General features: G+C 40.6%; 1 protein-coding gene across 4 annotated transcripts in view; it reads right to left on the bottom strand.

Moving 5' to 3' along the window:
- Nucleotides 1–27,375, bottom strand: part of TBL1XR1 (TBL1X/Y related 1) — a 243,633-nt gene that overhangs the window by 158,291 nt on the left and 57,967 nt on the right. The gene's annotated exons all lie outside the window — the stretch shown is intronic.

Raw genomic sequence — 27,375 nt, 5'->3', positions numbered from 1 at the left:
ATTTTATTATTTTATTATTTTATTTTATTTTATTTTATTTTATTATTTATTTATTTATTTAAATTTTTATATTCAGCAGGTTATGACAGGTTCTGGAGAACCAGCAGCAGAAATTTTGAGTAGTTCAAAGAACCGGCAAATACCACCTCTGGCTGGCCCCAGAGTGGGGTGGGAATGGAGATTTTGTAATATCCTTACCCCAGGAGTGGGGAGGGAATGGGGATTTTGCAGTATCCTTCCCCTGCCACGCCCACCAAGCCAAACCATGCCCATCAAGCCACGCCCACAGAACCGGTAATAAAAAAATTTGAATTCCACCACTGGATTGCACACTCCTAACATATGCAATATAGAACTAGGTAGTCATTCTCAATATACAGCAACTTAATATTTACATACATAAATAATGTATAAACTGTAACTGTGTAATAATTTAAAGTGTTTTGTTTAGACATGGACTAACACTATTGATTAATAAGAATAAAACACACAGCTCAGGGTTTTTTACAAGAGTTCAGGAAGTCAAGTTTTTATGTCTCTGAAGTTCATTATACTGTGTTAAAAGAGGCAAATCCTGAAACACTAACTTCACTGTAGCTGGCACAAAAGCGATTATAAAAGAAACTGCTGCCTCCCACTTCTGCTCTAAATCCTTGATTTATTTGGGGAGACAGAGACAAGACTGAAAAGCTGCCATTTTAAATACTCCAGACAGCATAAGTACAATATAGGTCACCCTATCACTGCCTGCCATTTACTGAGGGAGGACTAAGCAAAAGACATGTGTCATCGGGCAATTTACACCTGCACAATTTTTCCTAATATATATGACCTTTGGGAGACTTTGGAAGTGGATTTTTCCAAGGAACTTTTTCTGGATGAATCTATAGGAAGATGCAAAATTGGAAGCCCTCAAATGAGGGAATTTTGAAAAAGAATTTGAAAAGCAAGTCAGCTGAGCAAATCAATGTACAATTCACTGCTAGAAATAGAACATTTTGAGCACATGAAAATATATCAGTGTGTATGCACTCAGGTGGTTATGTAAAGCTAATTAGTCACACTGACATCTATGCAATCTTTACACCTCTCTCAATCTTATAATGATTAGTTAGGCCTGGCTTCTAAAATTGTGCTTTTGAAAAAATATAAACCCATGTCATATTTCTTTTCAAAGTATCTTTCTTAACCACCTAGTATTTTTTAACGAACTGGCTGCTATGACTCTGTAATATTTTCTTTTCATGTTTTTCATCATCTGTTTACCTTTCAAATGTCTGCTTAAGTTTGTGTACTTATATTTGCTCTAACGTCATCTGTGTGGAGGGGAGCTTTTTTTAAAAAAATAAATAATGGTAGAAAAGTATTTTGAAATAGGAAGTTAAAGATCAGAAAACAGAAAAATACGCAAAAAATGAAATTAAGATGCACCTGTCAGCATAAAACCTTTATTCATATTCCAAAGATATTGGGTGCCGAGTTAACAATTCTAACAAACTCACAACCTGGTATCTTCTTGATTTCTAGTCATTGTTCCCACCACACTTATGTGTGTTCTAAAAGTTGTCCATATCACACAAATTGAAGCCAACCCCGCCAGGGGTGAAATGCTCCCGGTTCGGACCGGATCGCCCAATCCGGTAGCGATGGCGGCGGGTGGTTCAGAGAAAATCCCTGCACGCCCACCACCCCCACCACCACCATGCCCAGCTGAACCACACGATCATCAAAGGCTTTTCTTTTTTTACTTTTAAAAGCATTTTTTCTAAAACCTCTTCCAACGAAAAAAATGCTTTTAAAAGTGTAAAAAAAAAAGCCTCTGATGATTGTGCGGCTCAGCTGGGATCGTCAGAGGCTTTTCAAAGCATTTTTTTCTGCAACCTCTTGGCCGAAGGGGTGGTGAAAAAAATGCTTTGAAAAGTCTCTGACGATCCCAGCTGAGTTGCTTGCTTGATCGTCAGAGAGGCATTTTTTTAAAAGCCTCTCTGACAATCCCAGCTGAGTTGCAGAGGCTTTTCAAAGCATTAGAAAAAATGCTTTGAAATTTTTTTTTTAAAAGAAGTTGGCTACGCCCACCCAGTCACATTACCCCCCCCCACCAAGCCATGCCCACAGAACCAGTAGTAACAAATTTTACATTTCACCCCTGAACCCCATTCCAAAAACAAGGCAAGCAAAGAAAACACTAACATCACTATTGTAAAACCTTGTAATAAATTTGTTTTACTGCACACTCAATACATTCTGGCAGAGTGGGTCACTCCAGGGTGCCTGTATTAAATATTGTCATCATGTGGATGGCCAAGAAACCCATGCTTTGCCTATTGTGGACCTCACCCTCTGGAATAGCATCCCCCAAAGGACAACATCCTCACTCCTAGGTTCTGGAAAGCCTGAAAACCTGTCTTTGGGCCCAAATTTGGTTTTGATGTACTATCGTTTCTCTATGGCCTGTGTTTTTCTTTATTTCTGTGCCTTTAAGATTATTTCTGTCTGGGCTGTCCATATCCTTTGATGTTTTTATTTATTTTTATAGTTTTCTAGTTCCGTATGCCAAATAATAACACAGAGCAACATAAAACAAAACTGCTGGATGCATCTGAAATGTTGAGAGCCCTCTGCAATATAACGAATATCTGTGTTTTTACCATCAGTACTGTGAGTGGGAGGGGTAGATATGGCGGGAGCAGGGGGCCATATGTTAAGGGAGCACACACCCGCTGTCTCCAAGCGGTAGGGTGCTCCGGCCCCCAAGGCTCCACCCGTTTGCCAGGTTGCACAGATCCTCACGGCCCGGGCCTTCGTCTGATGTTGTGCAATGCCAGGTCCGTAGTAAATAAAGCCCCCCTCATCTGTGATCTTGTTCAGGAGGGGGGAGCGGACCTGGCGGGTATTACGGAGACCTGGTTGGGCCCAGAGGGAGGGGTCCCTCTGGTAGAAATGTGCCCACCAGGCTTCCGTGCATTCCCTCAGCCGAGGTCACAAGGGAGGGGCGGGGGAGTAGCGGTTATTATTAGAGAAGGCCTTAGGCCCAGGGAGACCACTGTACCTCAGACAGCTGGTTGTGAGTCCCTCCTTGTGAAGTGGGGCCATGGGGTTCAGATGGGCTTGCTGATCACGTACCTGACTCCCTGCCGCGTGGCAGCAACCCTGCCTGAGCTACTCAACGTTATTGCTGCGGTGGCGGTTGATACCCCCAGACTGATGGTCATGGGGGATTTCAACCTGCCATCCGTGGGCGAGACGTCTGAGGTGGCTCGGGAGTTCATGGCTTCCATGACGGCCATGGATCTGACCCAACTAATTCATGGCCCTACGCACACTGGGGGAAACACACTGGACTTGCTTTTTGTCTCTGGACAGTGGTTGAGTGATCTTGAGATAGGGGATGTAGTCATCGAGCCCTTGTCATGGTCGGATCACTCTCTCCTTCGCCTTGACCTTCGTACCGCGGCACCCCGCTGCAGGGAGGCGGAACCGATAAGATGGTACCGCCCCAGGTGCCTGATGGAACCCGATAGGTTCCAGACGGAGCTTGGGCCAATTCCTGAGGTTCTGGCTCACGCCTCGACTGGAGACCTAGTGGCCGCCTGGGATAGGGCGGCCGCTGGGGCCCTGGATCGAGTCGTGCCTTTGCGGCCTCTGACCCGGCACGGATCTCGCCTTGCTCCTTGGTTTACCGAGGAGCTGAGGGAGATGAAGCGCCGGAAAAGACGCCTAGAGAGTAGTTGGAGAGCTAGTCTTTCTGAATCGGACCGGACACTGGTTAGATCCCATATTAGGACTTACCTAGTGGCGATAAAAGCAGCAAAATGTACGCATTTTGCTGCTCTTATTGCGTCATCAGATAATCGCCCGGCTGCCCTGTTTAGGGTGACCTGCTCCCTGCTCCACCAGGAAGCGCGGGAGGACCCCTTGGAGGGAAGAGCCGAGGATTTTGTTCAGTATCTGTATGACAAAATCACTCAGATTCGGGAAGGTCTGGACTCTGACTGGGTAGATCCAGCGAGAGTGACGGAGGCAGGTCTTGAGACTGTTATCTGGGATGAGTTTGATCCTGTGACCCCAGATGACGTGGACAGGATTCTGGGTAGATTGAACGCGACCACATGTTTGTTGGACCCGTGTCCTTCCTGGTTAGTGCTGGCTTCCCGGGAGGTGACGCGAGGCTGGCTCCAGGGGATTATAAATGCTTCATTGGGTGAGGGTGTCTTCCCCGCCGCCCTTAAGGAGGCGGTGGTGAGGCCCCTCCTCAAGAAGCCTTCCCTGGACCCGGCAATATTGGCTAATTATCGTCCAGTCTCCAACCTTCGTTTTGTGGCGAAGGTTGTTGAGAGTGTGGTTGCGGGACAGCTTCCCCAGTACCTGGATGAAGCGTCGTATCTGGATCCGTTCCAGTCGGGTTTCAGGCCTGGATACAGCACGGAAACGGCATTGGTCGCGTTGGTTGATGATCTCTGGAGGGCTCGGGACAGGGGCTGCTCCTCTGTCCTGGTCCTGTTAGATCTCTCAGCGGCTTTTGATACCATCGACCATGGTATCATGCTGCACCGGTTGGAAGAGTTGGGGGTGGGAGGCACCGTACTAAGGTGGTTATCCTCCTTTCTCTCCGACCGGTCGCAGTCTGTGTTGACAGGGGGGCAGAGGTCGACCTCGAGGCCCCTCATATGTGGGGTGCCGCAGGGATCGGTCCTCTCGCCCCTTTTGTTCAACATTTATGTAAAGCCGCTGGGCGAGATCATCCGTGGTTTTGGGGTGGAGTACCATCAGTACGCTGACGACACCCAGCTGTACATCTCCACCCCGGACCACCCCAACGATGCCCTTGAAGTGATGTCCCAGTGCCTGGAGGCCATACGGATCTGGATGGGGAGGAACAGGCTCAGGCTCAACCCATCCAAGACCGAGTGGCTGTGGTTTCCGACGTCCCGATATAGTCAGCTAATGCCATCGCTGACTATTGGGGGCGAATCATTGGCCCCCACGGATAGGGCTCGCAACTTGGGTGTCCTCCTGGATTCACGGCTGTCGTTAGAAGAGCATGTGACGGCCGTGTCCGGGAGGATTTTTCATCAGGTTCGCCTGATCCGCCAGTTGCGTCCCTATCTAGATCGGGACTCCCTACACACAGTCACTCATGCCCTCGTTACTTCTCGTCTGGATTACTGCAACGCTCTCTACATGGGGCTCCCCTTGAGGTGCACTCGGAGGCTCCAACTGGCGCAGAGTGCGGCCGCGCGGGTGGTGATGGGAGCGACATGGAGTTCCCATGTGACACCTCTCCTGCGCGAGCTGCACTGGCTCCCGGTGGTCTTCCGAGTGCGCTTCAAGGTTCTGGTTATCACCTTTAAAGCGCTCCATGGCTTAGGACCTGGTTATTTACGGGACCGCCTGCTACCACCAATAGCCTCCCACCGGCCAGTACGCTCCCATAGAGAGGGGCTCCTCCGGGTGCCGTCGGCCAAATAATGTCGGCTGTCGGCCCCTAGGGGGAGAGCCTTCTCTGTGGGGGCACCTACGATTTGGAACGAGCTCCCCCCGGAGATACGTAGGATCCCGGATCTGCGCACCTTCCGCCGCGCGCTTAAGACTTTTCTATTTTATCAAGCTGGCCTGGCCTAAATCTTCCCCCTTTTAAATGTGGAAATTTTAAATTTTTAAATTTTAAATTCGTCTTTTTATAGGGGTATGGGTAAGGCATTTTAAATTGGGGAGCCATTTTAGATTTAATTCTGTTTTAAACGTATTTTAATTGTTTATATTGTATGTTTTTAACTTTGCCTGTGCACCGCCCCGAGTCCTTCGGGAGAGGGGGCGGTATAAAAATCTAATAAATAAATAAATAAATAAATAAATAAATAAATAAATAAATAAAATGGCTGCTATGGGAAGGAGAGGCATACACTTATTAAACAATTTCAATAATAATATCTGAAGGACAAATAATATCAGGGGAACACCAAGAAAGTAAAGGGCACCATGTTCCTGAGCTGAGTCATACTCAATGAACTTTGACCCAATACCAAAAGAATCTATTCCAGAAAATACACAAAGAAAATAATCAATAAGTCCAAGTTAAGCTTCTTTCTTCAAAGCCTATTTCTGATCAAAGAATCTACACATTGTTACCATGACCTACCATAGTTCTCCTCTAATGTCAAAAATGGAAAAGTAATTGATCTGACGGCCACCCCATCTTGGATCTAGAGAAGGTCCATTCTCATACTTCTACACTAGCCATCTTTCCAGTTCATTAATTGGCCAGTCTAACCTTCCCCACCAAGATTTTGCAATATGCTACAACAGGGGTGTCAAACTCAAGGCCCGGGGCCAGATCCAGCCCGCGGGGTGCTTAGATCTGGTCCATAGGGCTGCCCAGGCAACAGGAAAGCACTGGCCCGCAGTGCCTGTGCCATGGACCTTCTGAGCTCTGTTCCGCTGGCAGAGGGTTGCAGGAAGCTGTCGCAGCCGAGAGCAGAGCTCGGGAGCCCATCTTCACTGGCACAGTGATCGGGTCAGTACAGTTGCCCCCAGCACAAATGATGTCGAGCTGGCCATGCCCCGCCCCCGGCCCCTTGAGGTCAAACACAACCCTAATGCAGCCCTCAATGAAATCTGGCTTAACACCCCTGTTCTACAACAATCTAGAAATGTAAATGAATATGTGCAAATCTCCCACACCCGCCATGCATAAAGTTAATGAGACTAGAATTACAATTAGGAAGAAATATAACTGTTATTTTTAATAAATAAACATTAAAATTTCATTATTTCATAAAACATTTAAGTGGAATGAACAAGGTTCCTTATTTTGAATAATGCAAAAAAAACATGGATTTTATTTTCAGGACAGGCACTCTTATTTCTTATTTCCCATTTATTTTGATCCTCTTCAGAGCAGCAACTATAAAAAAATACTGATTCACAGTTTTGGGATATTACAAATCGAATCTCTGCACACACAGCTTTCTCACTTGGGTTTGGTTTTTTTTAATTCATTTTTCACACTGATCCAAAATTCAGGGACACACGCTATTGTAAGTGCCAGAAAATACATCATGAATTGCTCCTTCTTGATAACAAGAATGTACATTTCTACACACACTCCAAAAGACTATGAAATTATTAATATATGCCCTTTTAACAGAGATGCTAGAGAAGCACAAACATTTCTAGCCATGGTAGTGAAGTGGTTAGAATGCAGTACTGCAGGCTAACTCACTATTTACTCCAGGAGTTAGATTCTGACCGGTTCAAGGTTGACTCAGTCTTCCATCCTTCCAAGGGAAATGAGGTCCCAGACTGTTGGGGGCAATATGCTGACTCTGTAAACCACTCAGAGAACTGGTTGTGACGAACTATGAAGTGGTATATAAATCTAAGTGCTATTGCTATTTCTAGGACAAACGAAACACAACTATTTGTAGTCACTCATTAGATCACCAATATCCAATAAAAGTGTACTACGTAATCAAGAAATGACAAATGTTGTAATAGGAATAGGTGTTTTGTCTATTTCAACTGAATTAAAAAAAACTTTCCTCCAAAACAATTTTGCAATGCAAATTTTTAAAAAGGACAAGATAGGAGTGGCAAACATAGTAGGTGACATAGTAGGCACCTAGTAGGTGGCAGCTGCATAATGATGTTTTTGCTGCCATATTGTGGGCATCCAGATTTTTCTACCCCGAATCAAGTAGCTCTAACAGACTTCTTTAACAGAATTAAAAGAATAATAGAGTTGGAAAGGACCTTTGAGATCTTCAAGTCCAACCCCCTGCTCAAGCAGGACACCCTGTATCATTTCAGACAAATGGCTGTCCAGTCTCTTCTTAAAAACCTCCAGTGATGGAACACCCACAACTTCTGGAAGCAGGTTGTTCCACTGGTAAATTGTTTTCACACCCTTAGGAAATTTCTCCTTAGTTCTAGGTTGCCTCATTTGGATGACTCCATTGAAGAGCAAGCTATATTCATTGGTCGAAATCACTCCTTTTAGCTCTTCGTTGTTAGTTGCGAAGTCGTGTCTGACTCATCACAACCCCATGGACAACGTTCCTCCAGGCCTTCCTGTCCTCTATCATCCTCTGGAGTCCATTTATGCTCACGCCTATTGCTTCAGTGACTCCATCCAGCCACCTCCTTCTCTGTCGTCCCATTCTTCTTTTGCCCTCAATCTTTCCCAGCATTAGGCTCTTCTCCAGTGAGTCCTTCCTTCTCATTAAGTGGCCAAAGTATTCGAGTTTCATCTTCAAGACCTGGCCTTCTAAAGAGCATTCAGGGTTGATCTCCTCTAGGACTGACCGGTTTGATCACCTTGCAGTCCAAGGGACTTGCAGGAGTCTTCTCCAGCACCATAGTTCAAAGGCCTCAATTCTTTGGTGCTCAGCCTTTCTTATGGTCCAACTTTCACAGCCATACATTGTATCTGGGGAAACCCTTTAGCTCTATTTTTCTATTATTCAATCAATACTTCACTGCATTTAATAATATTTAAAGTTGAGCATATGGTTATAGCAATTAAAAATGAACCTTGTTTGCTTTAAGATAGGTCACATTTCTCTAGAATTTCTACATATGATTTGCTATTTTCACAATCTTCAATAATGTTCAACCAAAAGTTATCAATTTATTATAAAATCTTATATCTTGGTTTCTCTCCTTCTTTTCATAACAGAGCAGTCTTATTTTAACCAGTTTGTAATCTGTGGTAATACAGACCAACTATTAGCAAAATAATTTATGACATCCTCGCAACTACTTTCTTGCTATGGTCAAAGCTCTTAAAATGTGCATATCAAATTAGAAGTAAGCTAACAAGAAACAGATGGTAGAACAGCATGCATTAGGTTATTATTGGTAAAGACTTGAAATATAGGGCCATATCGAATAATCATCATTACTATACAGTAAAAAGGAATGTGTTCCCAAACTGGTCTAAACTTGAATATTTCTTCCAGATTTTTATACTAATTTATGCTAATTTCACACCTTCAAAATAGAAGTAGTAGCCAAATACAAAACACATGTTATTTGTATATTTGGGGGAAAAAAGTCAGTTCTCAAAAATCTCTAGTATATCTATCAATAATCAGATTTAAAAATGCAGTCAATAATTGGGAAAATGCCTTCAAAACCGAACACTGGGGAAAGTATGCACAGAAAACTTTTGGGGGAAAAAAACCTAGTGCTCCATAGAGAGTTACCGGAGTATAAGACGTACCTTCCCCCCCCCCTCAAAAAGGGGTGAAAATTTAGGGGCATCTTATACACCAAATGTAGCCCCAACCACCCACTGGCCCCCACCCTTTGGCCTCTGCCTCGCAGCAGTTACCTCCTTGCAAGCAAACAGCAAGAAAAAACAGCTCCTTTCAGCTTCAGCACAACCTAATTAGCACAATATGATTGGATTGGCCTCCCGACTCTCAGCTGATTTGCTCTCAGCTGATTTTGCGCAGGGCTCTACTGCTTCCTACAAAGAGGTAAATTGCTGGAGCAGATTTTTTTCCTTGTGCTAATCAAGCTATGCTGAAAACAAAAATGAAAGTAAAGCAGGCTGTTTGCTGTTTGCTGCAAAGGCAAAATTGCTCAGAGGCAGAGGGATATTTCTTTTTCTTCTTTTCCTCACCAAAAAAGGTAGGTGCGTCTTATACTCCGGTGCATCTTATACTCAGAAAAATACAGGAGAAGCACAGGTGAGAATATGGAAGGTTTTGGTTGTTGTTTTTTTTCAAATTTATATTTACATCATTTCATTTGTGGAACTAAAATTTGAAACACAGTTCAAAAAAGAAAAAGAAAAAAGAAATTTACAACACTATAACTGTTGTAAATCACTGGAAGGATATCACTGAATCCAAGTAAAGAACTATTCTGTTTGCTTGACTATTCGTATGTGTGGGGCAGAAACCAGCATATGTCAGGCCAGACAATACTATTATATTAACACTGAATCAATGTTTCTAATTCTCAAAGCTGACGGCCCAAAATCTAACGACTTTAACTGGTGAGAAAGAAAGGTTTAGAATGTAAATCCCGGAACAGATATTAGGTTTTATTTCTGTTCTGCAGTCAGCAGACCTTCTATGTTTATATGATTTCTTTGTAACCTGCGATAAAGCAACTTCTGGAAAGTCAAAATTTATTGACATGTCTGGTGTGAAGCCTGACAGGTGGGATATAAGCCAAATAAATAATATGAAATGGCCAGACAGAACACATTCTAAGAATAATGGTGGTTTCTATTCTAAAGGAGCATTAAAAAAAAAACTACTGCCACAGAATTCAGATTCCAAATCAAAACATTTTTTTCCCCAGTTTTAAGACTAAATTAGACAATCCATCCTCCATTGGATTATCATTTCAGAGATATTTCCTGACCTAAACAGAGAAACAGAATGACCAAGGGTAGGCAAAAAGGCAGTAGGAGCAGGAGCAATTTTTGACTTCCTGCTGGTTTCCCCAGTGAGAATTCTAAACACAATGCTATCTACCCTGTTTTCCCAAAAATAAGACCCAACCGGAAAATAAGTCCTAGCAAAAATTTTCAAGATGCTTGTAATATAAGCCCTACTCCCAAAATAAGCCCCAGTTAAGATTGTCAGCCAGATGGGTGCATTTTGTACTGTATTTCCCCCAAAATAAGATCTAACCAGAAAATAAGTCCTAATGCGTCTTTTGGAGCAAAACTTAATATAAGACCCGGTCTTATTTTCAGGAAAACACGGGTAGCTTCAAAGATGGCATAATCTTGAAAACAAAAGGACCCCAAAATCCATAGCCATTCAGTTTTTACAAGGGTTCAGCTGAATTTTTCAGTTTTGAAATAATGTTCCAGTTATGGTGAAAAAAATGGAGACAAGAATTATATCTATGTTATTATTCCTAAGCACCTGAAAGAGAGGCATGGTATGAAACTGAAGGAGTAAAATAAAGAATAAGAGTATTAATTTATGTGATGCACTAATGATGAAAACAGGACCACAAACAAATCCACACTGCTATCTATGCATCAGTTCATATATTTTTTTTCTGACCTCAAAATTTGGATAACCTTCCATTACAATTTAGTTTTAAAAAGTCAGTATTTTTTTTTTAAAAAAAAGCTTACTTGTGTTTTGCAGACTTTTAAATAGCTGGCCTCACATATATTCTTATCTAAGACTGTAGATTACAATGAACACCCTTCTGTGTTTTCAGATAGCTGACTCAATGCATGGTTTCTAGTATAATTTTTAACCAAGTAGGAATGTGGAATGTTAGTCCATTGCCAGGACAGTCTCTATTGCTGTATCAGCCAAGCCGATGTGGACAGAAAAAAAAATTCCCTATGTGACTTAAGTGTTTTCCCAGAGAGTGGGGCCGGATTGAAACTCAATCAAGACACAGTTGGGGAACTGTTTATCCAACTCAATGCCTAAGAATTTCTAAACAAGGCTGAAGCCATCCGCCAAGCGATTATAATGCCAATATCACCAACATGGCATGGTTATTGGACTGCCTGCAACTGATATTGGACCGGCATCACTGTGGAAGAAAAAAAAGGGAAAGCTCTGAAAACAACTCATTAGGGCAGGAGTCTCCAACCTTGGTAACTTTAAGCCTGGCGGACTTCAACTCCTAGAATTCCCCAGCCAGCTTTGCTTTGCTGGCTGGGGAATTCTGGGAGTTGAAGTTCGCCAGGCTTACAGTTGCCAAGGTTGGAAACCCCTGCATTAGGGCATCCAAAGTCCTTTTCTTGCAGAAAAGCCTGGTTTCAGAACGAGCTACTGGGAGAGAAATAAATCTGCTCCAAACAAACACAGATAATGCCCTGAAACACGAGATTACAACGCGGAGATAAATGAGCCCTCGTCACAGAGAGTTGAGGCAAGACTCAAGGACATTCATTTTGTGGCGTCACAAAATGAAGCGCTGAATCGATAGGCTGTTTGCCATAGATAAGCAGTTTGGACAAGGATTGAAAATCTTATTTCCATGAACTCAAGTTGGGATCCGTGCACCACAAAAGGTCATAAAAACACAACTGAACCCATTTTAGTTTCACTTGTGGTCTCTGGGTTGTTTCTTTCTGCAAATCGGTAGCCCTTACTTCAGGGTAGCTAGATTTGAGATTAAGAATTTAATCTTCATTTTCATATGAGTGATGTTCTGACATCATTTTAAATTTCCCGTTAAAAAACAAGTCTTATCCATTTTTATATCATTTTCCATACCACAAGTCGTATTTCAATATGAAACAAGAGATTAATTTAACCGTTCATATTTTACTACCTAAATAGATAATTTTAAAAAAACCCAAATTTCTCAAATTTGTAGACAAGATAGGAAAAGCCTGACTGAAGGCAATATAGATGATCCTCAACATAAAACTGGGAATGAATTTTGCCCCATTTTACGACCCTTCTTGCCACAGTTGTTAAGGGGATCACTGTAGTTGTTAAGTAATATGTTTGTTAAGTGAATCACTGACTGCTTGCCAGAAGGTTACAAAAGGTGATCATATAACTCAAGGATACTGCAACCATCATAAACATGGATCAATTGCCAAGCATCTGAATTTTTATCAGATAACCATGGGGAAGTTGCAATGGCCGTTAACTGTGAAAAGCGTAAGTCACCATTTTCCAGTGCCGTTGTAACTTTCAACAGTCACTAAATGAACTGCTGTAAATCAAGGTTAGTACACCAAGTCAAAATTTGTAAGCATAGTAGCAGCCATGTGATTTTTCATTTATCAGCTGTTTCGCTGAATAGCCAAGTAAGCCATTCCCAATTGCAGTGGTTAAACATGGACTACGTGTAGTAAATTTATTATTTTGGGACTTATATACCGCTTTTTTACAGTCCCTCTCTAAGCGGTTTACAGACTCTGCATATTGTCCCCAACAATCTGGGTCCTCATTTTACCGACCTCAGAAGGATGGAAGGCTGAGTCAACCTTGAGCCTGGTGAGATTCAAACTGCCATATTGTGGGCAGCCAGCAGTCAGCAGAAGTAGCCTGCAATATTGCATTCCCACCACTGCACCACCGCGGCTCGTACATTTCTATATTATATCTTTACTGAAATAAGAATTGGTGATTAAAGCATGCAACAGGGCCCTAGCAAGGTGTTTTGGAAAAGTTAAGAGGAACCATCAAGCAGGCTGACACAGATTAGGTTGCTGTTGATTAGGATTCTCACATATTTAGGAAACAAGGCAATGTGATGGCAAGAGAAGCCGTTCTGATAAAAATATCACGTCTTGATGTATCCCTTGATCAGTATTCGGAACACATCCTCATATAAAATCTATAGTAACCCTCTGGAAAACAGAAAACGCACAGTAGCAAGATTACAAAAAAAGAACTGCATTGCTATGCCATTTCCTTGTGTCAAGGGAGAGTAACAATGGCTTCTTGGTAAGAAATTTTCAAGGAGGGAAGAGAAAAGCAAAAGCATTAGAGCAAAAGGTATTATGTAACCACAATTCTGTGCCGCTTTGTTTTCCCCAGCATCACAGCTGCTACGCAGACTAGAAGGGTTTAGTTACACTAAAAATACAAACAATGCTTGCTTTTAAAAGGCTGAATTCCTTAAAAAAAAACAAAACCAGAAGTTCAAATATGGTATATAGCTGATTATACATTCATACCAAGCTGGGGAGAAATGAAAAATGACTTCACTTACTGAGCAAACTAAATGAACTGAACATAGAAAGATTTGCTTGTTTTCCCCTTCTTTTTCCCTTTGAAATATGTTGGATTTCGAACTTTGAAAATTATCTTTCTTCAATCATGTTAGAAAGTGCCAGGTTGGGAAAAGGAGGTATAGGGGTTAAAGGAAGAATAAATTGCAAAAACTTCAGGGTCTTTTTGTATTTAAAAACTTTTCATTTTTTTTCTTACACAAGTCTCTGATTGGATTTACATATTAAGTGCAAAAGCATGGTATGATTGTTTGAGCATATTCAGCCACTGTAGTCTAGAAACCATGATTGTGTTTAATGTGTTGTGTGAACTCTGGAAATGGTTAATTTTAGCAAAAAGAGAGACTACTGCCTCGCAAAATAATGTTTGAACACAGTCTCTCAATCTTGGTTCCATTTTGGATCAATGATAAATCTGTAAGGCGATTATGCTATCTATTAAACCTGATTGTGACCGATTACTCTAGTAAATATTTCTGAAATTTTTACACCAAGTCAATTCAACTGGATTTTAGGCACACAAACCATATCTCCAATGGTCTGCATTTTCCAGTCATTTCCAAATAAGGCATTGCAAAATTTGTCTCTTTGGCTTGAGACAATGATAAGAGATCCCACATTTCTTTAAATACTTTAAAGTAATACTTTAAATAATAACTTACAGGTAATTGTCAACTTACAACTGTTCAAAGTACAAAGAGGCTGAAAAAAATTACTTGCGTCTGGTCCTCCCACTTTTGACTGTTGCAGCTTCTCCGCAGTCATGTGAGTACGATTCAGACCCTTAGCTAGTGGTATGAATTTACAACATTTGCAGAGTCTCGGAGTCATGTAAATGTCATTTTCCAACATGCAAAATCAGGGGAGGAGGGCCGGATTTACTTAACGACCATGTGATTTGCTTAACAACCACAGTAAAAAACGTTATAAAATTGAGTGATGTGATGACTCACTTAATGACAGCATTGCTTAACAACCAAAGTTTTGGTCCCAACCGTGGTCATAAGCTTAGGGAGAAACTAACGATAATTAACTAATTAATTAACTAATTAACTACTAATAATTAACGTATTATCACGTAACAGCTGAGTTCAGAGAAGTACACTTCCTCTCCTTTGTGATAACCGTTCAAAAAGATGAAGACTGGAAGAGCTCTCCCTTTAGTTGTCTATTTTCTATAGTAGAGGTCCCCAACCCCCAGTCCGTACACGGCTGAGGGCTGCCAGAAACCGGGCCATGCTAATAAGCTGCAGTGATTCACTTAACAAATGTGGCAAGGAAAGTCATACAATGGGGCAAGACTCATTTAACTAATTTCTCACTTAACAACGTAAATTTTGGGCTCAATTGTGATCGTAAATTGAGGACTACCTGTGGTGAACTTGCATAATTTGTCCACAGTAAACCCACGTTAGCTCCTGTTAATTGGAGCTTGTCCATCAGGTTCTGCAACCATCTCCATTAGTTTCCTCAGTACTCTGGGAAGTACTTCATTGGACCTAGGGAGTCACATTCCTTAAAATTAGCCAAGTTTCTCCTTATCTATACTAAGTTGCAGTTCCCTCCTTCCCCCAGTGGCAGAACCATGATTAGCTACGGTTCTACTTCCCTTCTGACAGATGCAATATAGACATTCAGTTGTTCTGGCTTTTCGCCCCCACAATGTCACTTCATCACCTTCTCTTTGTAATACACTTACAATCCCTTCGACTTGCCTTTTATTTCCAACTTACACAAAGAACCTTTCATTGTTGTTTTAGATATCTCACACAATCCTCAATTCATTCTGAGCTTTGGCATTTATGAAAGCTTCCGGAGACTGGTATTTCTCATATTTACCTCTGGTTGTGGTTCCCCTCCTTTCTTTTCTTACATAGGCCATTTTTTTATGTTTTGTATTTTCATATATCCATACTTGCTTTTTTATTAGATTTCTTATACTTTTTCATGTTGTGGGGTTATGTATGATTATGATTTAAGGATTTCTCTTCACAAATTTTTAAACACCCTTCCTGAATAGTTCCCTCCCTAATGATTTGAAGCTAGTGGAGCTGACCAACTTTTCCTCAGAATTGATCGAATTCCTGTTCAAGTCTTCCTAGTTCCTTCTATGTATCATAAACTCTAGGATGACATGACTGCCCCTCCTCAAGGAGTCAGTCACTTTCACTTCATCTAATTCCTTCTTTGTAGTGAAGTTTAGACTGTTCTTTTACTTTCTCTTAATTGAAGTTGTCCACGAAAGAGGGCAGTAATTTGTTGGATCTGTGACTCTTGATAAAGAGTTAGATATCCAACAGATGTCAGAATAAGTGAAATTATCCCATAAACACTATTGAACACCTCTTTGAAATACTGATCATCTGATCTAAAGGAGCATTGTCTCACCTGAACTCCTCTTCTCAGTGGCTGCGGAATAGTCCAGGAATGGTAGCAATACCCATTCCTGGACTATTCCGCAGCTACACTAGAGAATAAGACCTTATTTGTGTCTACTATTTGTGTAGAAGTCTACAATAAACTCCCACAGCTATTACTGTTTTCTTTCTCCCTTATTCTTAGCCAGATAATTTCAATAAGATTTCCATGTGTTCCTGGGTTGTTCTTTTTTGAAAAAAAAAATTGAAGTCTTCCAATATTATGTGCTAATTATATGTATCATCTCGTCAGGTTTCAATGATGCCTATCTCATTATATTTGTTTTTCTCAGTTAAGGTCTTTCATTCTTCCTGTTTACTTCCCATTCTCTGTCCAGAAATGCAATTGTTCAACTGAGAAACACAGTGCAAGTTTGCAATTTTACATGATCCAAGCAAACAACAATCGTGACTGAAATTTAAAAAATAAAACTTTATGTGATCACACATAACATAATTCCAAACCTTTTTTTAAAAAAAAAACTGCAAAAAATATCCTAGAAAATATACATGTAAGTAAAAAAGATGTCAAAAATCTTACATTTACTTCAACCCTTTAGAATATCAGCATACAACCTCTTTTAATTGCTTACCTTAATTGTATGCAACGCATTCCCAAAAGTTCTGTTAATTGGGTATCTTAAAAACAGAAACTTGTGAAATCTGTTCAAGCACTTACATATATATGAGGTTTAGCTAAAATCCAATTACAAGGATTTAACATGCATATCTGTGTTGAACATTTTAATATATGGGGAAAATATTACTGGACGCTAACAGTAATTGCTGTATCAACTATTCTGTTCATCTGTATTTTTTTTTCAAACACTTTAGGCTTTAAGTGTTAGTTTGGTAGGCCGAACTCATTCATTTGCAACAATAGCTTAACTTACTGGCTGTAGACTAGGATCAGAAAAGCTTTAAATTATTCCACTGTAACTAAGAAGCTGCAAGAATGCTCAAAGTTTAGGCTATACATTGCACCCGATGTATATGCAGAAATTATTTCTCAGCGATTGCCATAAACTTTTTATAATAGAAATATTCAAATATTGTGAAAGGGTCAAACAATCCGTATGGGAATTTGGCACAGTTTTTTTGTGTGATTTTTAATCGCAATATCCTTCTTTAGCACATTGTGGTTTAGGTGGGCCTACTTCAATTAACTACGGGCAAGGAAAACATAATTTATGTAGGCGGGTGAAGGAACGCAACAGTGTCGGTGTGTGTAAGGCTGTGTGTTTGAATTCAATAGTGTCACAAGAAAAATGAACCATGGCGGAGATGGAAGTCTGCTTATTTCTGTGGAATAGCAATTGTGAGGGTATGGTTCTAACCTACAAAATTGGCCTATAGAGAATTAGTTTGCTATAGTAATGAAAGGTACCACAAGTCTCAGTCTAGAGGCATTTACCAATCTGCTTTTTCTTTTATCTTTGCACAATTACCAATTCAGAAACACATCGTGATAACTTCAAATGAACATAAACATATTCAAACATATTCCCCCATCCTCAAATTAACAAACTCCTGCTGTTAAACCTAATAGAGAAGAAAACTATTTAGAAGCCATGTCGGTGTAGTGAGGCGATTATGTTAGATTTACCAAACGGAAAATGTTGATCCAATAACAGTAATTTGCTCCAATCGTTCTATGTTTCTTATATCAAGAGGTTTCATTTTAGTCAATACTAGGGCAAATCAGAGACAGCATCTTAATATTTGTGGGATTACTTTGCATGCAAGTGTTTTATTCAGCCAATGTAAACAAAATTTGTACTACGAAGTCAGAAAGGACAACAGATACAAAGGTCATCCAGCCTATTGATTTTCAAGTTAAAATTGCAACGCATAAATGGGACCTTATCAACAACATTCTAATCCAGATTGTAATAAAGTGGCAGGAAAGGAAGACAGAAAAAAAAAATTGGGGGAATGAAAGGAAAGACAAAAAAAGAAAAACAAAATAAAATTGAAGATTGGGACCCACTGAATATTGAACAGCAGTACCGTATTTTTCGGAGTATAAGATGCATCTTTTTCCCCCCTAAAAGGGGGTGTAAATTTAGGTGTGTTTTATACACCGAATGTAGCCCCGCCCACCCACTGGCCCCCACTCTTTGCCCTCTGCCTTGCAGCAGTTACCTCCTTGCAAGCAAACAGCAAGAAAAAACAGCTCCTTTCAGCTTCAGCACAGCCTAATTAGCACAAGTTAATTGGATCGGCCTCCCGACTCTCGCTGATTTGCTCTCAGCTATTTTGTGCATGCTCTACTGCTTGCTGCAAAGAGATAAATTGCTGGAGCAGATTTTTTTTCCCTTGTGCTAATCAAGCTATGCTGAAAACGAAAATGAAAGTAAAGCAGGCTGTTTGCTGCAACGAAGCAAAATTGCTCAGAAGCAGAGGCAGATTTCTTTTTCTTCTATCCTCACCAAAAAAGGTAGGTGTGTCTTTTACTCTGGTGCGTGTTATACTCTGAAAAATACAGTAGTTCTTGACTTACACCAGTTCATTTCATGACCATTCAGTTATAACAGAACTGAAAAAATTAACTTGACTGTTTTTCATACTTATGACTCTTGCAGCATCCCTAGGGTCATGTGATCAAAATTCAAATGTTTGTTCCATTGATTCATATTTATGACCGTTCCAATGTCCCAGGGTCATGTGATCACTTTTGGCAACCTTCTGACAAGCAAAGTCAATGGGGAAGCCAGATTCACTTAACTGTGTCACTAACTTAACAATTGCAGTTATTCCCCTAACAACTGTGGCAAGAAAAGCTGTAAAATGGGGCAAAACTCCCTTAACAACTGCCTCAACAACTGACTATCTGTACTGAAATGTACAAACAAGCAGAAATCGGAAACAATTGTTATAAAACCCAACCTTATGAAATTAAGTGTTCAAATGTGTTGGCAATTGTTCACCTAATATGTGTAGTATTCAAAATATTTTTAAGTAAAAATTAACTTGATCCATTCAGTTTGGAAATGACTGCAGTTCAAAGTAGCAGATTTTGAGTTGAGAATAGAGCAGTTTCAAGGTCAAGATACTTCCAGGATAATTAAACAGAGCATTCCAAATTTGAGACAGATTAAAAGCAGCACTTGAAATTTGGAGGGCAAATAAGCAAACATGAAAAAAAAAAATTACGCCAGAAAATTCTAGACATCGGATTACCTCAGTATCTGGATAATAAAAAAATCTTCAATTTCTGAATAAACCACTCAGTCCTATGAGGCAGACCAGACTAGGAAAGTCATGCAGGTCTATACTCGGGGTGAAATGCTACCGATTCAGATCGGTTCAGCTGAACCGGTAGCGATGGCGGCGGGTAGTTCAGAGAACCGGTAGTGACGGCAGCACGAGGCTCTGCCCACCCGCCCAGTCATCTGTTTTTTACCCTCTGCGCATGTGCAGAGGGTCCGCGTGCGGCGAGTGCACTTCAAAACTGGTTGGGAAGATAAGTAGATTTCACATACTGCTTTTCTTACCAAGATGTAATAACAGAATCTTGCAAGTCTAAATATGCTTCCCTCTTCCTTTATCTTTGGTTCACTAGTTAGGGTCTCACCTGAGAGCTTTCTCAACTTTTCTCAGTTTTAGCCTTAGACGCAGATTACTTTTATCTGATTACTGTTTTAATAGAAGTTCTTCCTATCCCTCAAGGCTATTCCTCCAACCCAGGGCAGTCAAACTCGCGGTCAGCGGGCCCGATGAGTCATGCGCTGGCCACACCCACACCTGGTTTAGCAAAGGGGGGGGGAGTTGTGATACATCATGTGACGCCACTGTGATGACACAAGTTTTTCACCCCTGCTCTAACCACTTCAGAACCAGAATTTTTGTGGGGGAGACCTTAAAAAATGTCATTCTTGTAGCTAAAACTGTAAACCTCCAACCAGCCTTATATACTTTCAAGAACATTAGCTTTACACCAGGACTCTTAACTAAACATACCATGTTCAACAAAAAATATTTGCTAGTTACTTATGTACACATGACCAGGAGAGACAGCCCTACCACCTAATAAATAACTGGCATATTTCCATTTTGGTCTTGACTCATTTAATCTGCATCAAAATCATCATTATTTTTTTGTCAAATTTCAGTAAGCTGGTCAACATCCAATTGCTTTCCTCAGTCTAATCTGTCCTTCAAAATGTTTTGCTACTATGTTGGTCATCACTAACATTTTGAGACACTAGTCACTTATTCTTTCTGAGTCAATGAAGTGTTAATACCACTTTATAATGCCTTGGTAAGGTCATACTTGGAATATTGCATCCAGTTTTGGTCACCACGATATAAAAAAGATGTTGAGACTCTAGAAAGAGTATAGAGAAGAATAACAAAGATGATGAGGGGACTGACGACTAAAACATATGAAGAACGGTTATCACATCTTCCTTCTCTAGGGCATATTCTGATGCAAGAATAAGGTTGCATATCATTTTCTAAAAATACTTTCAATAGCACAGTTTCCTTCCCAATTTTCCTATTCTCTGGTTATATGTCTGAAATAAATAAGTTCCTCCATCACTGGTCAACCAAAATCAGCTCCACACAGCAAATGCCAATGCTTTGTTCCGGCAACATGTCCTGGCCCCCTATTCCACGTAAGATTGGGATGATTAAGGAAGCAGATTTATTGCAGAGAATTAAGTAGCCATAGAGAGAAGTTCAGGTTTAGAAAAAGGCTGTTTTCTGGAATGATAATAAGAATCAAATTCCCAATTCACCAGGTTCAGTAGGAGGCTGAGCCACTGAAGTGTCAGCTTCATCAATCTGGCAAGAGGAAGGACGATTAGAAAAACCGGGGGGGGGGGGGGGGGGGTTGGGCTGTGATTAGTCTTCACATCAAGTCTTAAACTATGGCTTACAAACCAGTGGATGAATTCACACATTACACTAGACAAGAAATGTAAATTATACCTTAGCACAAACTTCCAAATATTGGTGCCTTCCAAATCTGTGGAATTCAGCTTCTAGAATACTTAGTAATATTGATGATGTTAATGTTTACCTATTGTGCCTGTTGAGAAGAAACTGGTTTGGTTTGATGTGCGAATTGAGCCAAATCAAAGAGAGGAAAGGGGAAGATTCAATAAACATTGTCAGTTACCTGTAGAGATAATCAATTATGGATACTACAGAAATAAAAGGCTTCAATAAGACTTTAAGGGAATCTGGTAGACCAGGGGTGGGCAATTAATTTTCCTATGAGAAACCGGTATTGTTGTGGAAAACCGAATGAATAAGTTTGTAAAGGTGCATAGGCACATAACACATGCATGTACATGTGTAAACTGAAAAAAGGAGTTGCCTTCAAAATAAAAGCAATGCAGTTATATTGTATGCATGCCATACAGCTATTTACATTTGATTCCCAATTTCCTGTTGACTTCACACAGGTCAGACAGGGACAGTCAAATGAACGAATGTGGCCTGGGAGTCATAACATACCCAGGTCTGCGGTAGAGTATGGGAATTTAGTCTTGGACTAAAGAGCTTTTAAAAATAAATGGAATTTACATAGCTGCCCAACTCATTTGAATGTGACTCTGAGTGGCTTCTGCAAATAAAACAAAGAATAGTCCACATAATAAATAAAATATAACGTTCAGATTCCTTCATCCTTCCCATTTTTTAAAAAACCATATTGGTTGTGCTAAGGATTAAGAAGACTTGAATGCAATATCCAAGGGCACTAACCGGGGTGAAATTCAGCAGGTTCTGACAGGTTCTGGAGAACCAGTAGCGGAAATTTTGAGTAGTTCGGAGAACCAGCAAATACCACCTATGGCTGGCCCCAGAGTGGGGTGGGAATGGAGATTTTGCAATATCCTTCTCCCAGGAGTGGGGAGGGAAAGGGGATTTTGTAGTATCTTTCCCCTGAAGTGGGGAGGGTATGGGAATTTTGCAGTATCCTTCTCTTGCCACACCCACCCAAGCCACACCAAGCCACGCCCACAGAACCAGTAGTAAGAAAAACTGAATTTCACCACTGGCCCTACACTTCTTACACTGAATTTCTTCACAGAGAAAATAAGACTTCCAAACAACAGTTGGGTTGAGTCCCTATTCTCCAAAGTAATACAAAGCAAAATGAAGACATAAAAGCTCCTGGAGGGATACTTTCAATAACACAAAGAACCAACTTATTTTAAACAATGATTTTATTCCCATGGTGATACACCTGTTCAACTTGGGAGACAGCATTATTTGAACCACTTTGCAAATTCACAGGAGTTTCTAATGTGAATAGGTGCACCCATTCAGCTGCCCCAGTTACATTTAATACAAATAATAAAACTACCACATCCAGTCTGCCAAAACTCAGGTGATCTGCAAAGAGACAGATAAGAGACACACACTTTTTAACTCTTTGCTGCTATATAGCAGCCATGCAGATTTCTGCATTGTCGATCTCAAAACTCTATAGATACATCCAACTGGCTTTCAGTCGGGAATCATAAAGTACAGTTTTCTGCTCCAAGATCTTATTCACAGAAACAAAATGGAGCTAGTCACTGTCACTGATTGTGCTACCCTATACAACAGGGGTGTCAAACCCAAGGCCAGGGGGCCGGATTTGGCCCACGGAATACTTAGATCTAGGCCGCAGGGCCACCCTGGAAACAGCGAGTGACTGGCCCACTGTGTCTCTGCCAACAAAAACGAAACTCGGGAAGGCCGCGTGCAGCCCTCCCATGCTCTGTTTTCACTGGCAAAGGGTTGCAGGAGGCCCTTGCAGCGGAAAATAGAGCTCGGGAGCCTGTTTTCTCTGACAGATGGCTCGGGCCACCACAGGTACCCCGACACGAGTGACAGTAAACTGGCCACGCCCACTCCAGCCCCCCCCCCGAGGTCAAACACAACCCTGATGTGGCCCTCAATGAAATCGAGTTTGATACCCCTTCTATACAACTAATGGGGATTTTACAGTTTCCTTCAGAGGACTGTTTAGACTTCTACCTCGTTCGCAGAGTATAGCATTTATTATCATTGTACAGCATATATACAAAGAAATTGATCATCAGTCTTGCCAAAATTTTCTCAGTCAACATAAAACACATATATTCACTATCCGATTCCCTTTTAGAGTAAGCTGTCAAAATTGTTCATCCCATTAGCAGGAAAAGTTGCAGATATTGTACAACTACAATTGGTGACCTAATCCATGCCTTCTATACTTTACCCAAAAAAAAGTATTAGATCAGGAGTCCCCAAACTTGGCAGCTTAAAGAGTTGTGGACTTCAACTCCCAGAATTCCCCAGCAAGCATAGCTTATGGGAGCTATCCCATAGAATTATGGGAGTTGAAGTCCACAAGTCTTAAAGCCGCCAAGTTTGAAGACCTCTAAATTAGATAGCAGCCTCAAAGTCAGGATGGGCAGAAGTGATCACTATTTATGGACCATATGGTTGTGACACCAGCAGTTAAAGTATCTGTCCAGATATTTCATGCTTGTTATTTCTACTTTTCATGCTTTTCATGCTACTTTTCATTAGTTTCATATCGTTTTCTACAGACGTTCAAGGTGGTATACACATTAGTTCCTCCTATATTTTTTTCTCCAGAGTAACAAGCCTGTTACGTAAGTTGAAATGAGTATGGCTTGTTCAAAGACACCCAGTAAGCTTCCATTCCATCCTGTCATACAATGAATGTAAAACTAGACTGCCTTATTGATAACCAACTTTATTAGAGTTAAGAGAGACTAAATCTGTGTGAGATCAAATACATTCTCTCCTCTAGCTATCGTTTCATTTATTTACTATATTTATGTGTAATCTTTCAGTACACTACCAACATAAGGACAGCAATAGATAGAAAGTAGGACACAACTATATTTATTTCACTACACACTGAAATAGAATTTGATTGTGGCATCTCTTTAAAATGCTACAAGTGGAATCCATTTCTCCTGAGATTGCTGAACTATAACTCCCAGTAATCCCAGTTTGCAAGGCAAGTGGGAAATGCTACTAAGCAGCTACTTCAGCAACCTCTGGAGCAGGGGTGGGCATCTATGGTTCCTGTACTATCTGTGGACTTCAATTCCCAGAATTCCTGAGCATAGCTAGCTCAAGAATTCTGGGAGTTGTAGTCCACAGGTCATAAAGTAGCCAGAATTGCCCACCCTTGCTCTGGAGGCTCACAGGTTCTCCACTTGTTTTATTGTTAAAACATTTCTGGTTGTTTTTCCAGTAGCAAAGTGACTAAACAGAAAAGAAAGAAATGCAACATATATGATATTCAAATTTAAGGCCTTTCTTGTATCGGCTGCAGATAATAGCGCAAACAAAACAAACTTAGCAGAAACTTTCATTGAAGATACACATATAGCCTAGGAAACGCATGTCCAAATTATATAGCATCTGAAGAGATGCAAGGAAGTTGTGGTCAACACTGCAGAGCCACAAACACTGTGAAGCTAACTTGTTAGTTGCGAAATAGACGCTTATCTGTTAGAACAAAAGGAAGTGTCTCATTAAATCTGTTACAGAGAAACCTAAGTTAACAGCTGCAGTATTCAGGCTGTGGACAAGAAGATGATTTACAAATGACCAAAGCAGCTGAAATTCTTCTGTTTACAGTTCTCAATGCCAGTTACATTTATTACAACTGTCAGTGGAAGCTTTTGCCCACGTTTAATAAGGCCAAGCAAAACCACAGGACTGAGCACAGAGCAAATCTACCTACCTTCTTTGTACTAAATCAGAAAACAGGTGTGGGAACACATTTCAATAGAGGCGGGAAGGGTCTATTACAACTCACCTTGCCCAACTCGCCATGGCCAACTTGCTCAGCCAACTCACCACGGTCAATTCGCTGGAGGACAACTCGCCACGGGACAAGAGTTACACTAATATCGAGGGAAATAGTCAAATAGAATCATTAATGAAAGGATGCCAAAGAAGGGTCAAAATAAAAGGTCAATGACAAAATTAAAAAAAAATTTAATTATTAAAGAAAATTAAATTGTTGAATTTTCCCATAGCGAGTTGGCCATGGCAATTTGTCCAGGGGTGGGATTCAGCCGGTTCTGACTGGTTCGGGCGTACCGGTACTTCCGACAATCAGCTGAGAACTAACCGGTTCGCTCCGGCAATCAGATGGGCCCGCCCTCCCCTGCGCTATAACCTACCTATATTTCTTTTGTTTTAAGCCCAGGTGATAGGCACAGCAGAGCTGATTGCCGCGCCTCAGCTGTTTTACTCAGTCTGGATTCAGTAGAAGGCAATTTTCGATCGTACTGAGCATGCGTGGAAGCGCATGTTTGGCATGCGGGTGAGCGAAGCGAGCGCCGCGAACCGGCTGTTACAACCGGTGAATCCCACCACTGGATTTGTCCCGTGGTGAGTTGGCCATGGTGAGTTGGCTGTGACAAGTTGTCCCATTCTGAGGCGGGAAGCCCTGACACTATAGCTGCATTCACATGCAGTCATTATTAGAAAGGAATATGTATGCCAATGCAATGCACACTGCTTAAATTTTTCTGATTGATTATTCCTGACAGGGAATACCGCTGATCAAAGTGGAACTCCTCCCATGTGTTTAACATCAGTTATTTTCAAGGAAACTCTGGTTGCTCTTCTCCTAAGGATAATTCCTGCCTTAAGGCACTCGCCTGTCTGGACAGAAACAACCCATTGGCTACAATTCACCCTTGCTGCTAACGCTAAGCAAAGTGAAGCACAAAGCCATTTTACATTTGGTTGGAAGGAATAAACAAGCAGGGACAGTTGCTACACTTAGCTACCAAGGCTCCGCACAGTTTGAAAATGATTAAGAAGTGCTTTGAATCGTTAAGTAAGCACAGCCCCGCTCTATTCATTAAAGCAGCTGCATCTTTTTTTAAAAAAAAATTTACAGAAGCCCCCCCCCCCCCAATCTCATTTTGATTTACAAATGCATTTTAGCAAACTTTCTTCTATTAGAGGTGCAGATAACAGCTTCAGAGAAAAGGCCTCTTCAATGATGATGTCACTCCTACAGGGATTTGTTCTCAGGAATATTTGTATGATGCCTATCTTCATGATATTTTTACAACTAGACAAGTCACTTAAAAACAGTTCTTAGGCTTTTATCTCTCATATCTTGCTTTAATGACACTATTTATTTTTAAAATTCCTTTGACTATTCCCTCATCCTCAACCCCCAATCCCTTTTTTGGTTCAGTCTAGTGTTTTTCCCTTTCTTCTAATTTCTTGTATGTTTCTTCTAAACTTGTATGCCTATTTTAATGTCTCGTACACTGTTGTCAAGCAAGATATAAATCAAAATAAATTAAACCAAAACCTAAATGAGTTAAATAAGTTGTCTACTTCAGGACAAGTGTATGGACTAGATGAAGTAGTTTAAAATTAATTATAATTGATATTGTTTTATATTCAATGAATGTCCTTTTTCCTCTTAATCAAAAGGTAGGCTATTTTAGAAATTAATTCTTAATTCTTAAGACAGAAAAGACATGAATGACGAATGAGTTTCACACTATTGTATTACGTTTGTTCATTTACAAATGAAGAATAGAAATGTCTTTTTAAAAAATGAAAAATCAGAGAAATAACTGCTTGGAGTATATCCTGAAATAATAATTACTGGTATTTGATTCTCTTTCTCCTCAAGAAATTTAAAAGCTGTTTTCAAGTTCGACAAAATTAATATTTGTCAGAACTGTAAGGATAGTTTACAAAACAACACTGCTTTAGCCGTTCCACCAACCATCACATAATTACGTCAGTTAAACTACAGAGACACATCAGCGTACACACAAATTATACAGATGTCATTCTGCAGGAGCAAGCAAAATCAGCATTGTTAAATTGCATAATTAAATTTAAAACCCTAAGAATGCTATCTAAATTACACTGTATATTACACGAATTCCTACAACTGGAATACAGACACATGCAGAGCTACATATTCCAGTATGCAGAGAAAAAAAAAATAATATGCTTCAAGATAACGTAATCAAGAGTAGGATTATTGTATGTGCATTCTTTAAATATCAAGGACCACTCCTAACTCAGCAGATTAGATGCCCTACACAACAGGAAAGTATTTGGAGAAAATCAAATTTAATACAGTCACGTTACATTTAGAAATAGGTAATATATTTTAATTTTTTAAAATATATATATAAAGTAGAAGCACTAAGAAAACAGGAATTTTCATCTATCTACAATGTTTATTTGCAGGAGTGAGTCCTATGTGACAAAAAGAGACCGAGTTTGTGCATTCTGCTAGATTAG

This window comes from Pituophis catenifer, unplaced genomic scaffold (genome assembly GCF_029215685.1).
Source record: "Pituophis catenifer annectens isolate HBS135680 unplaced genomic scaffold, rPitCat1.0.hap2 SCAF_6, whole genome shotgun sequence".
Classification (NCBI taxonomy): Eukaryota; Metazoa; Chordata; class Lepidosauria; order Squamata; family Colubridae; genus Pituophis; species Pituophis catenifer.
The sequence above is the reverse complement of the archived record's forward strand: the minus strand, read 5'-3'. Positions and strand labels throughout refer to the sequence as shown.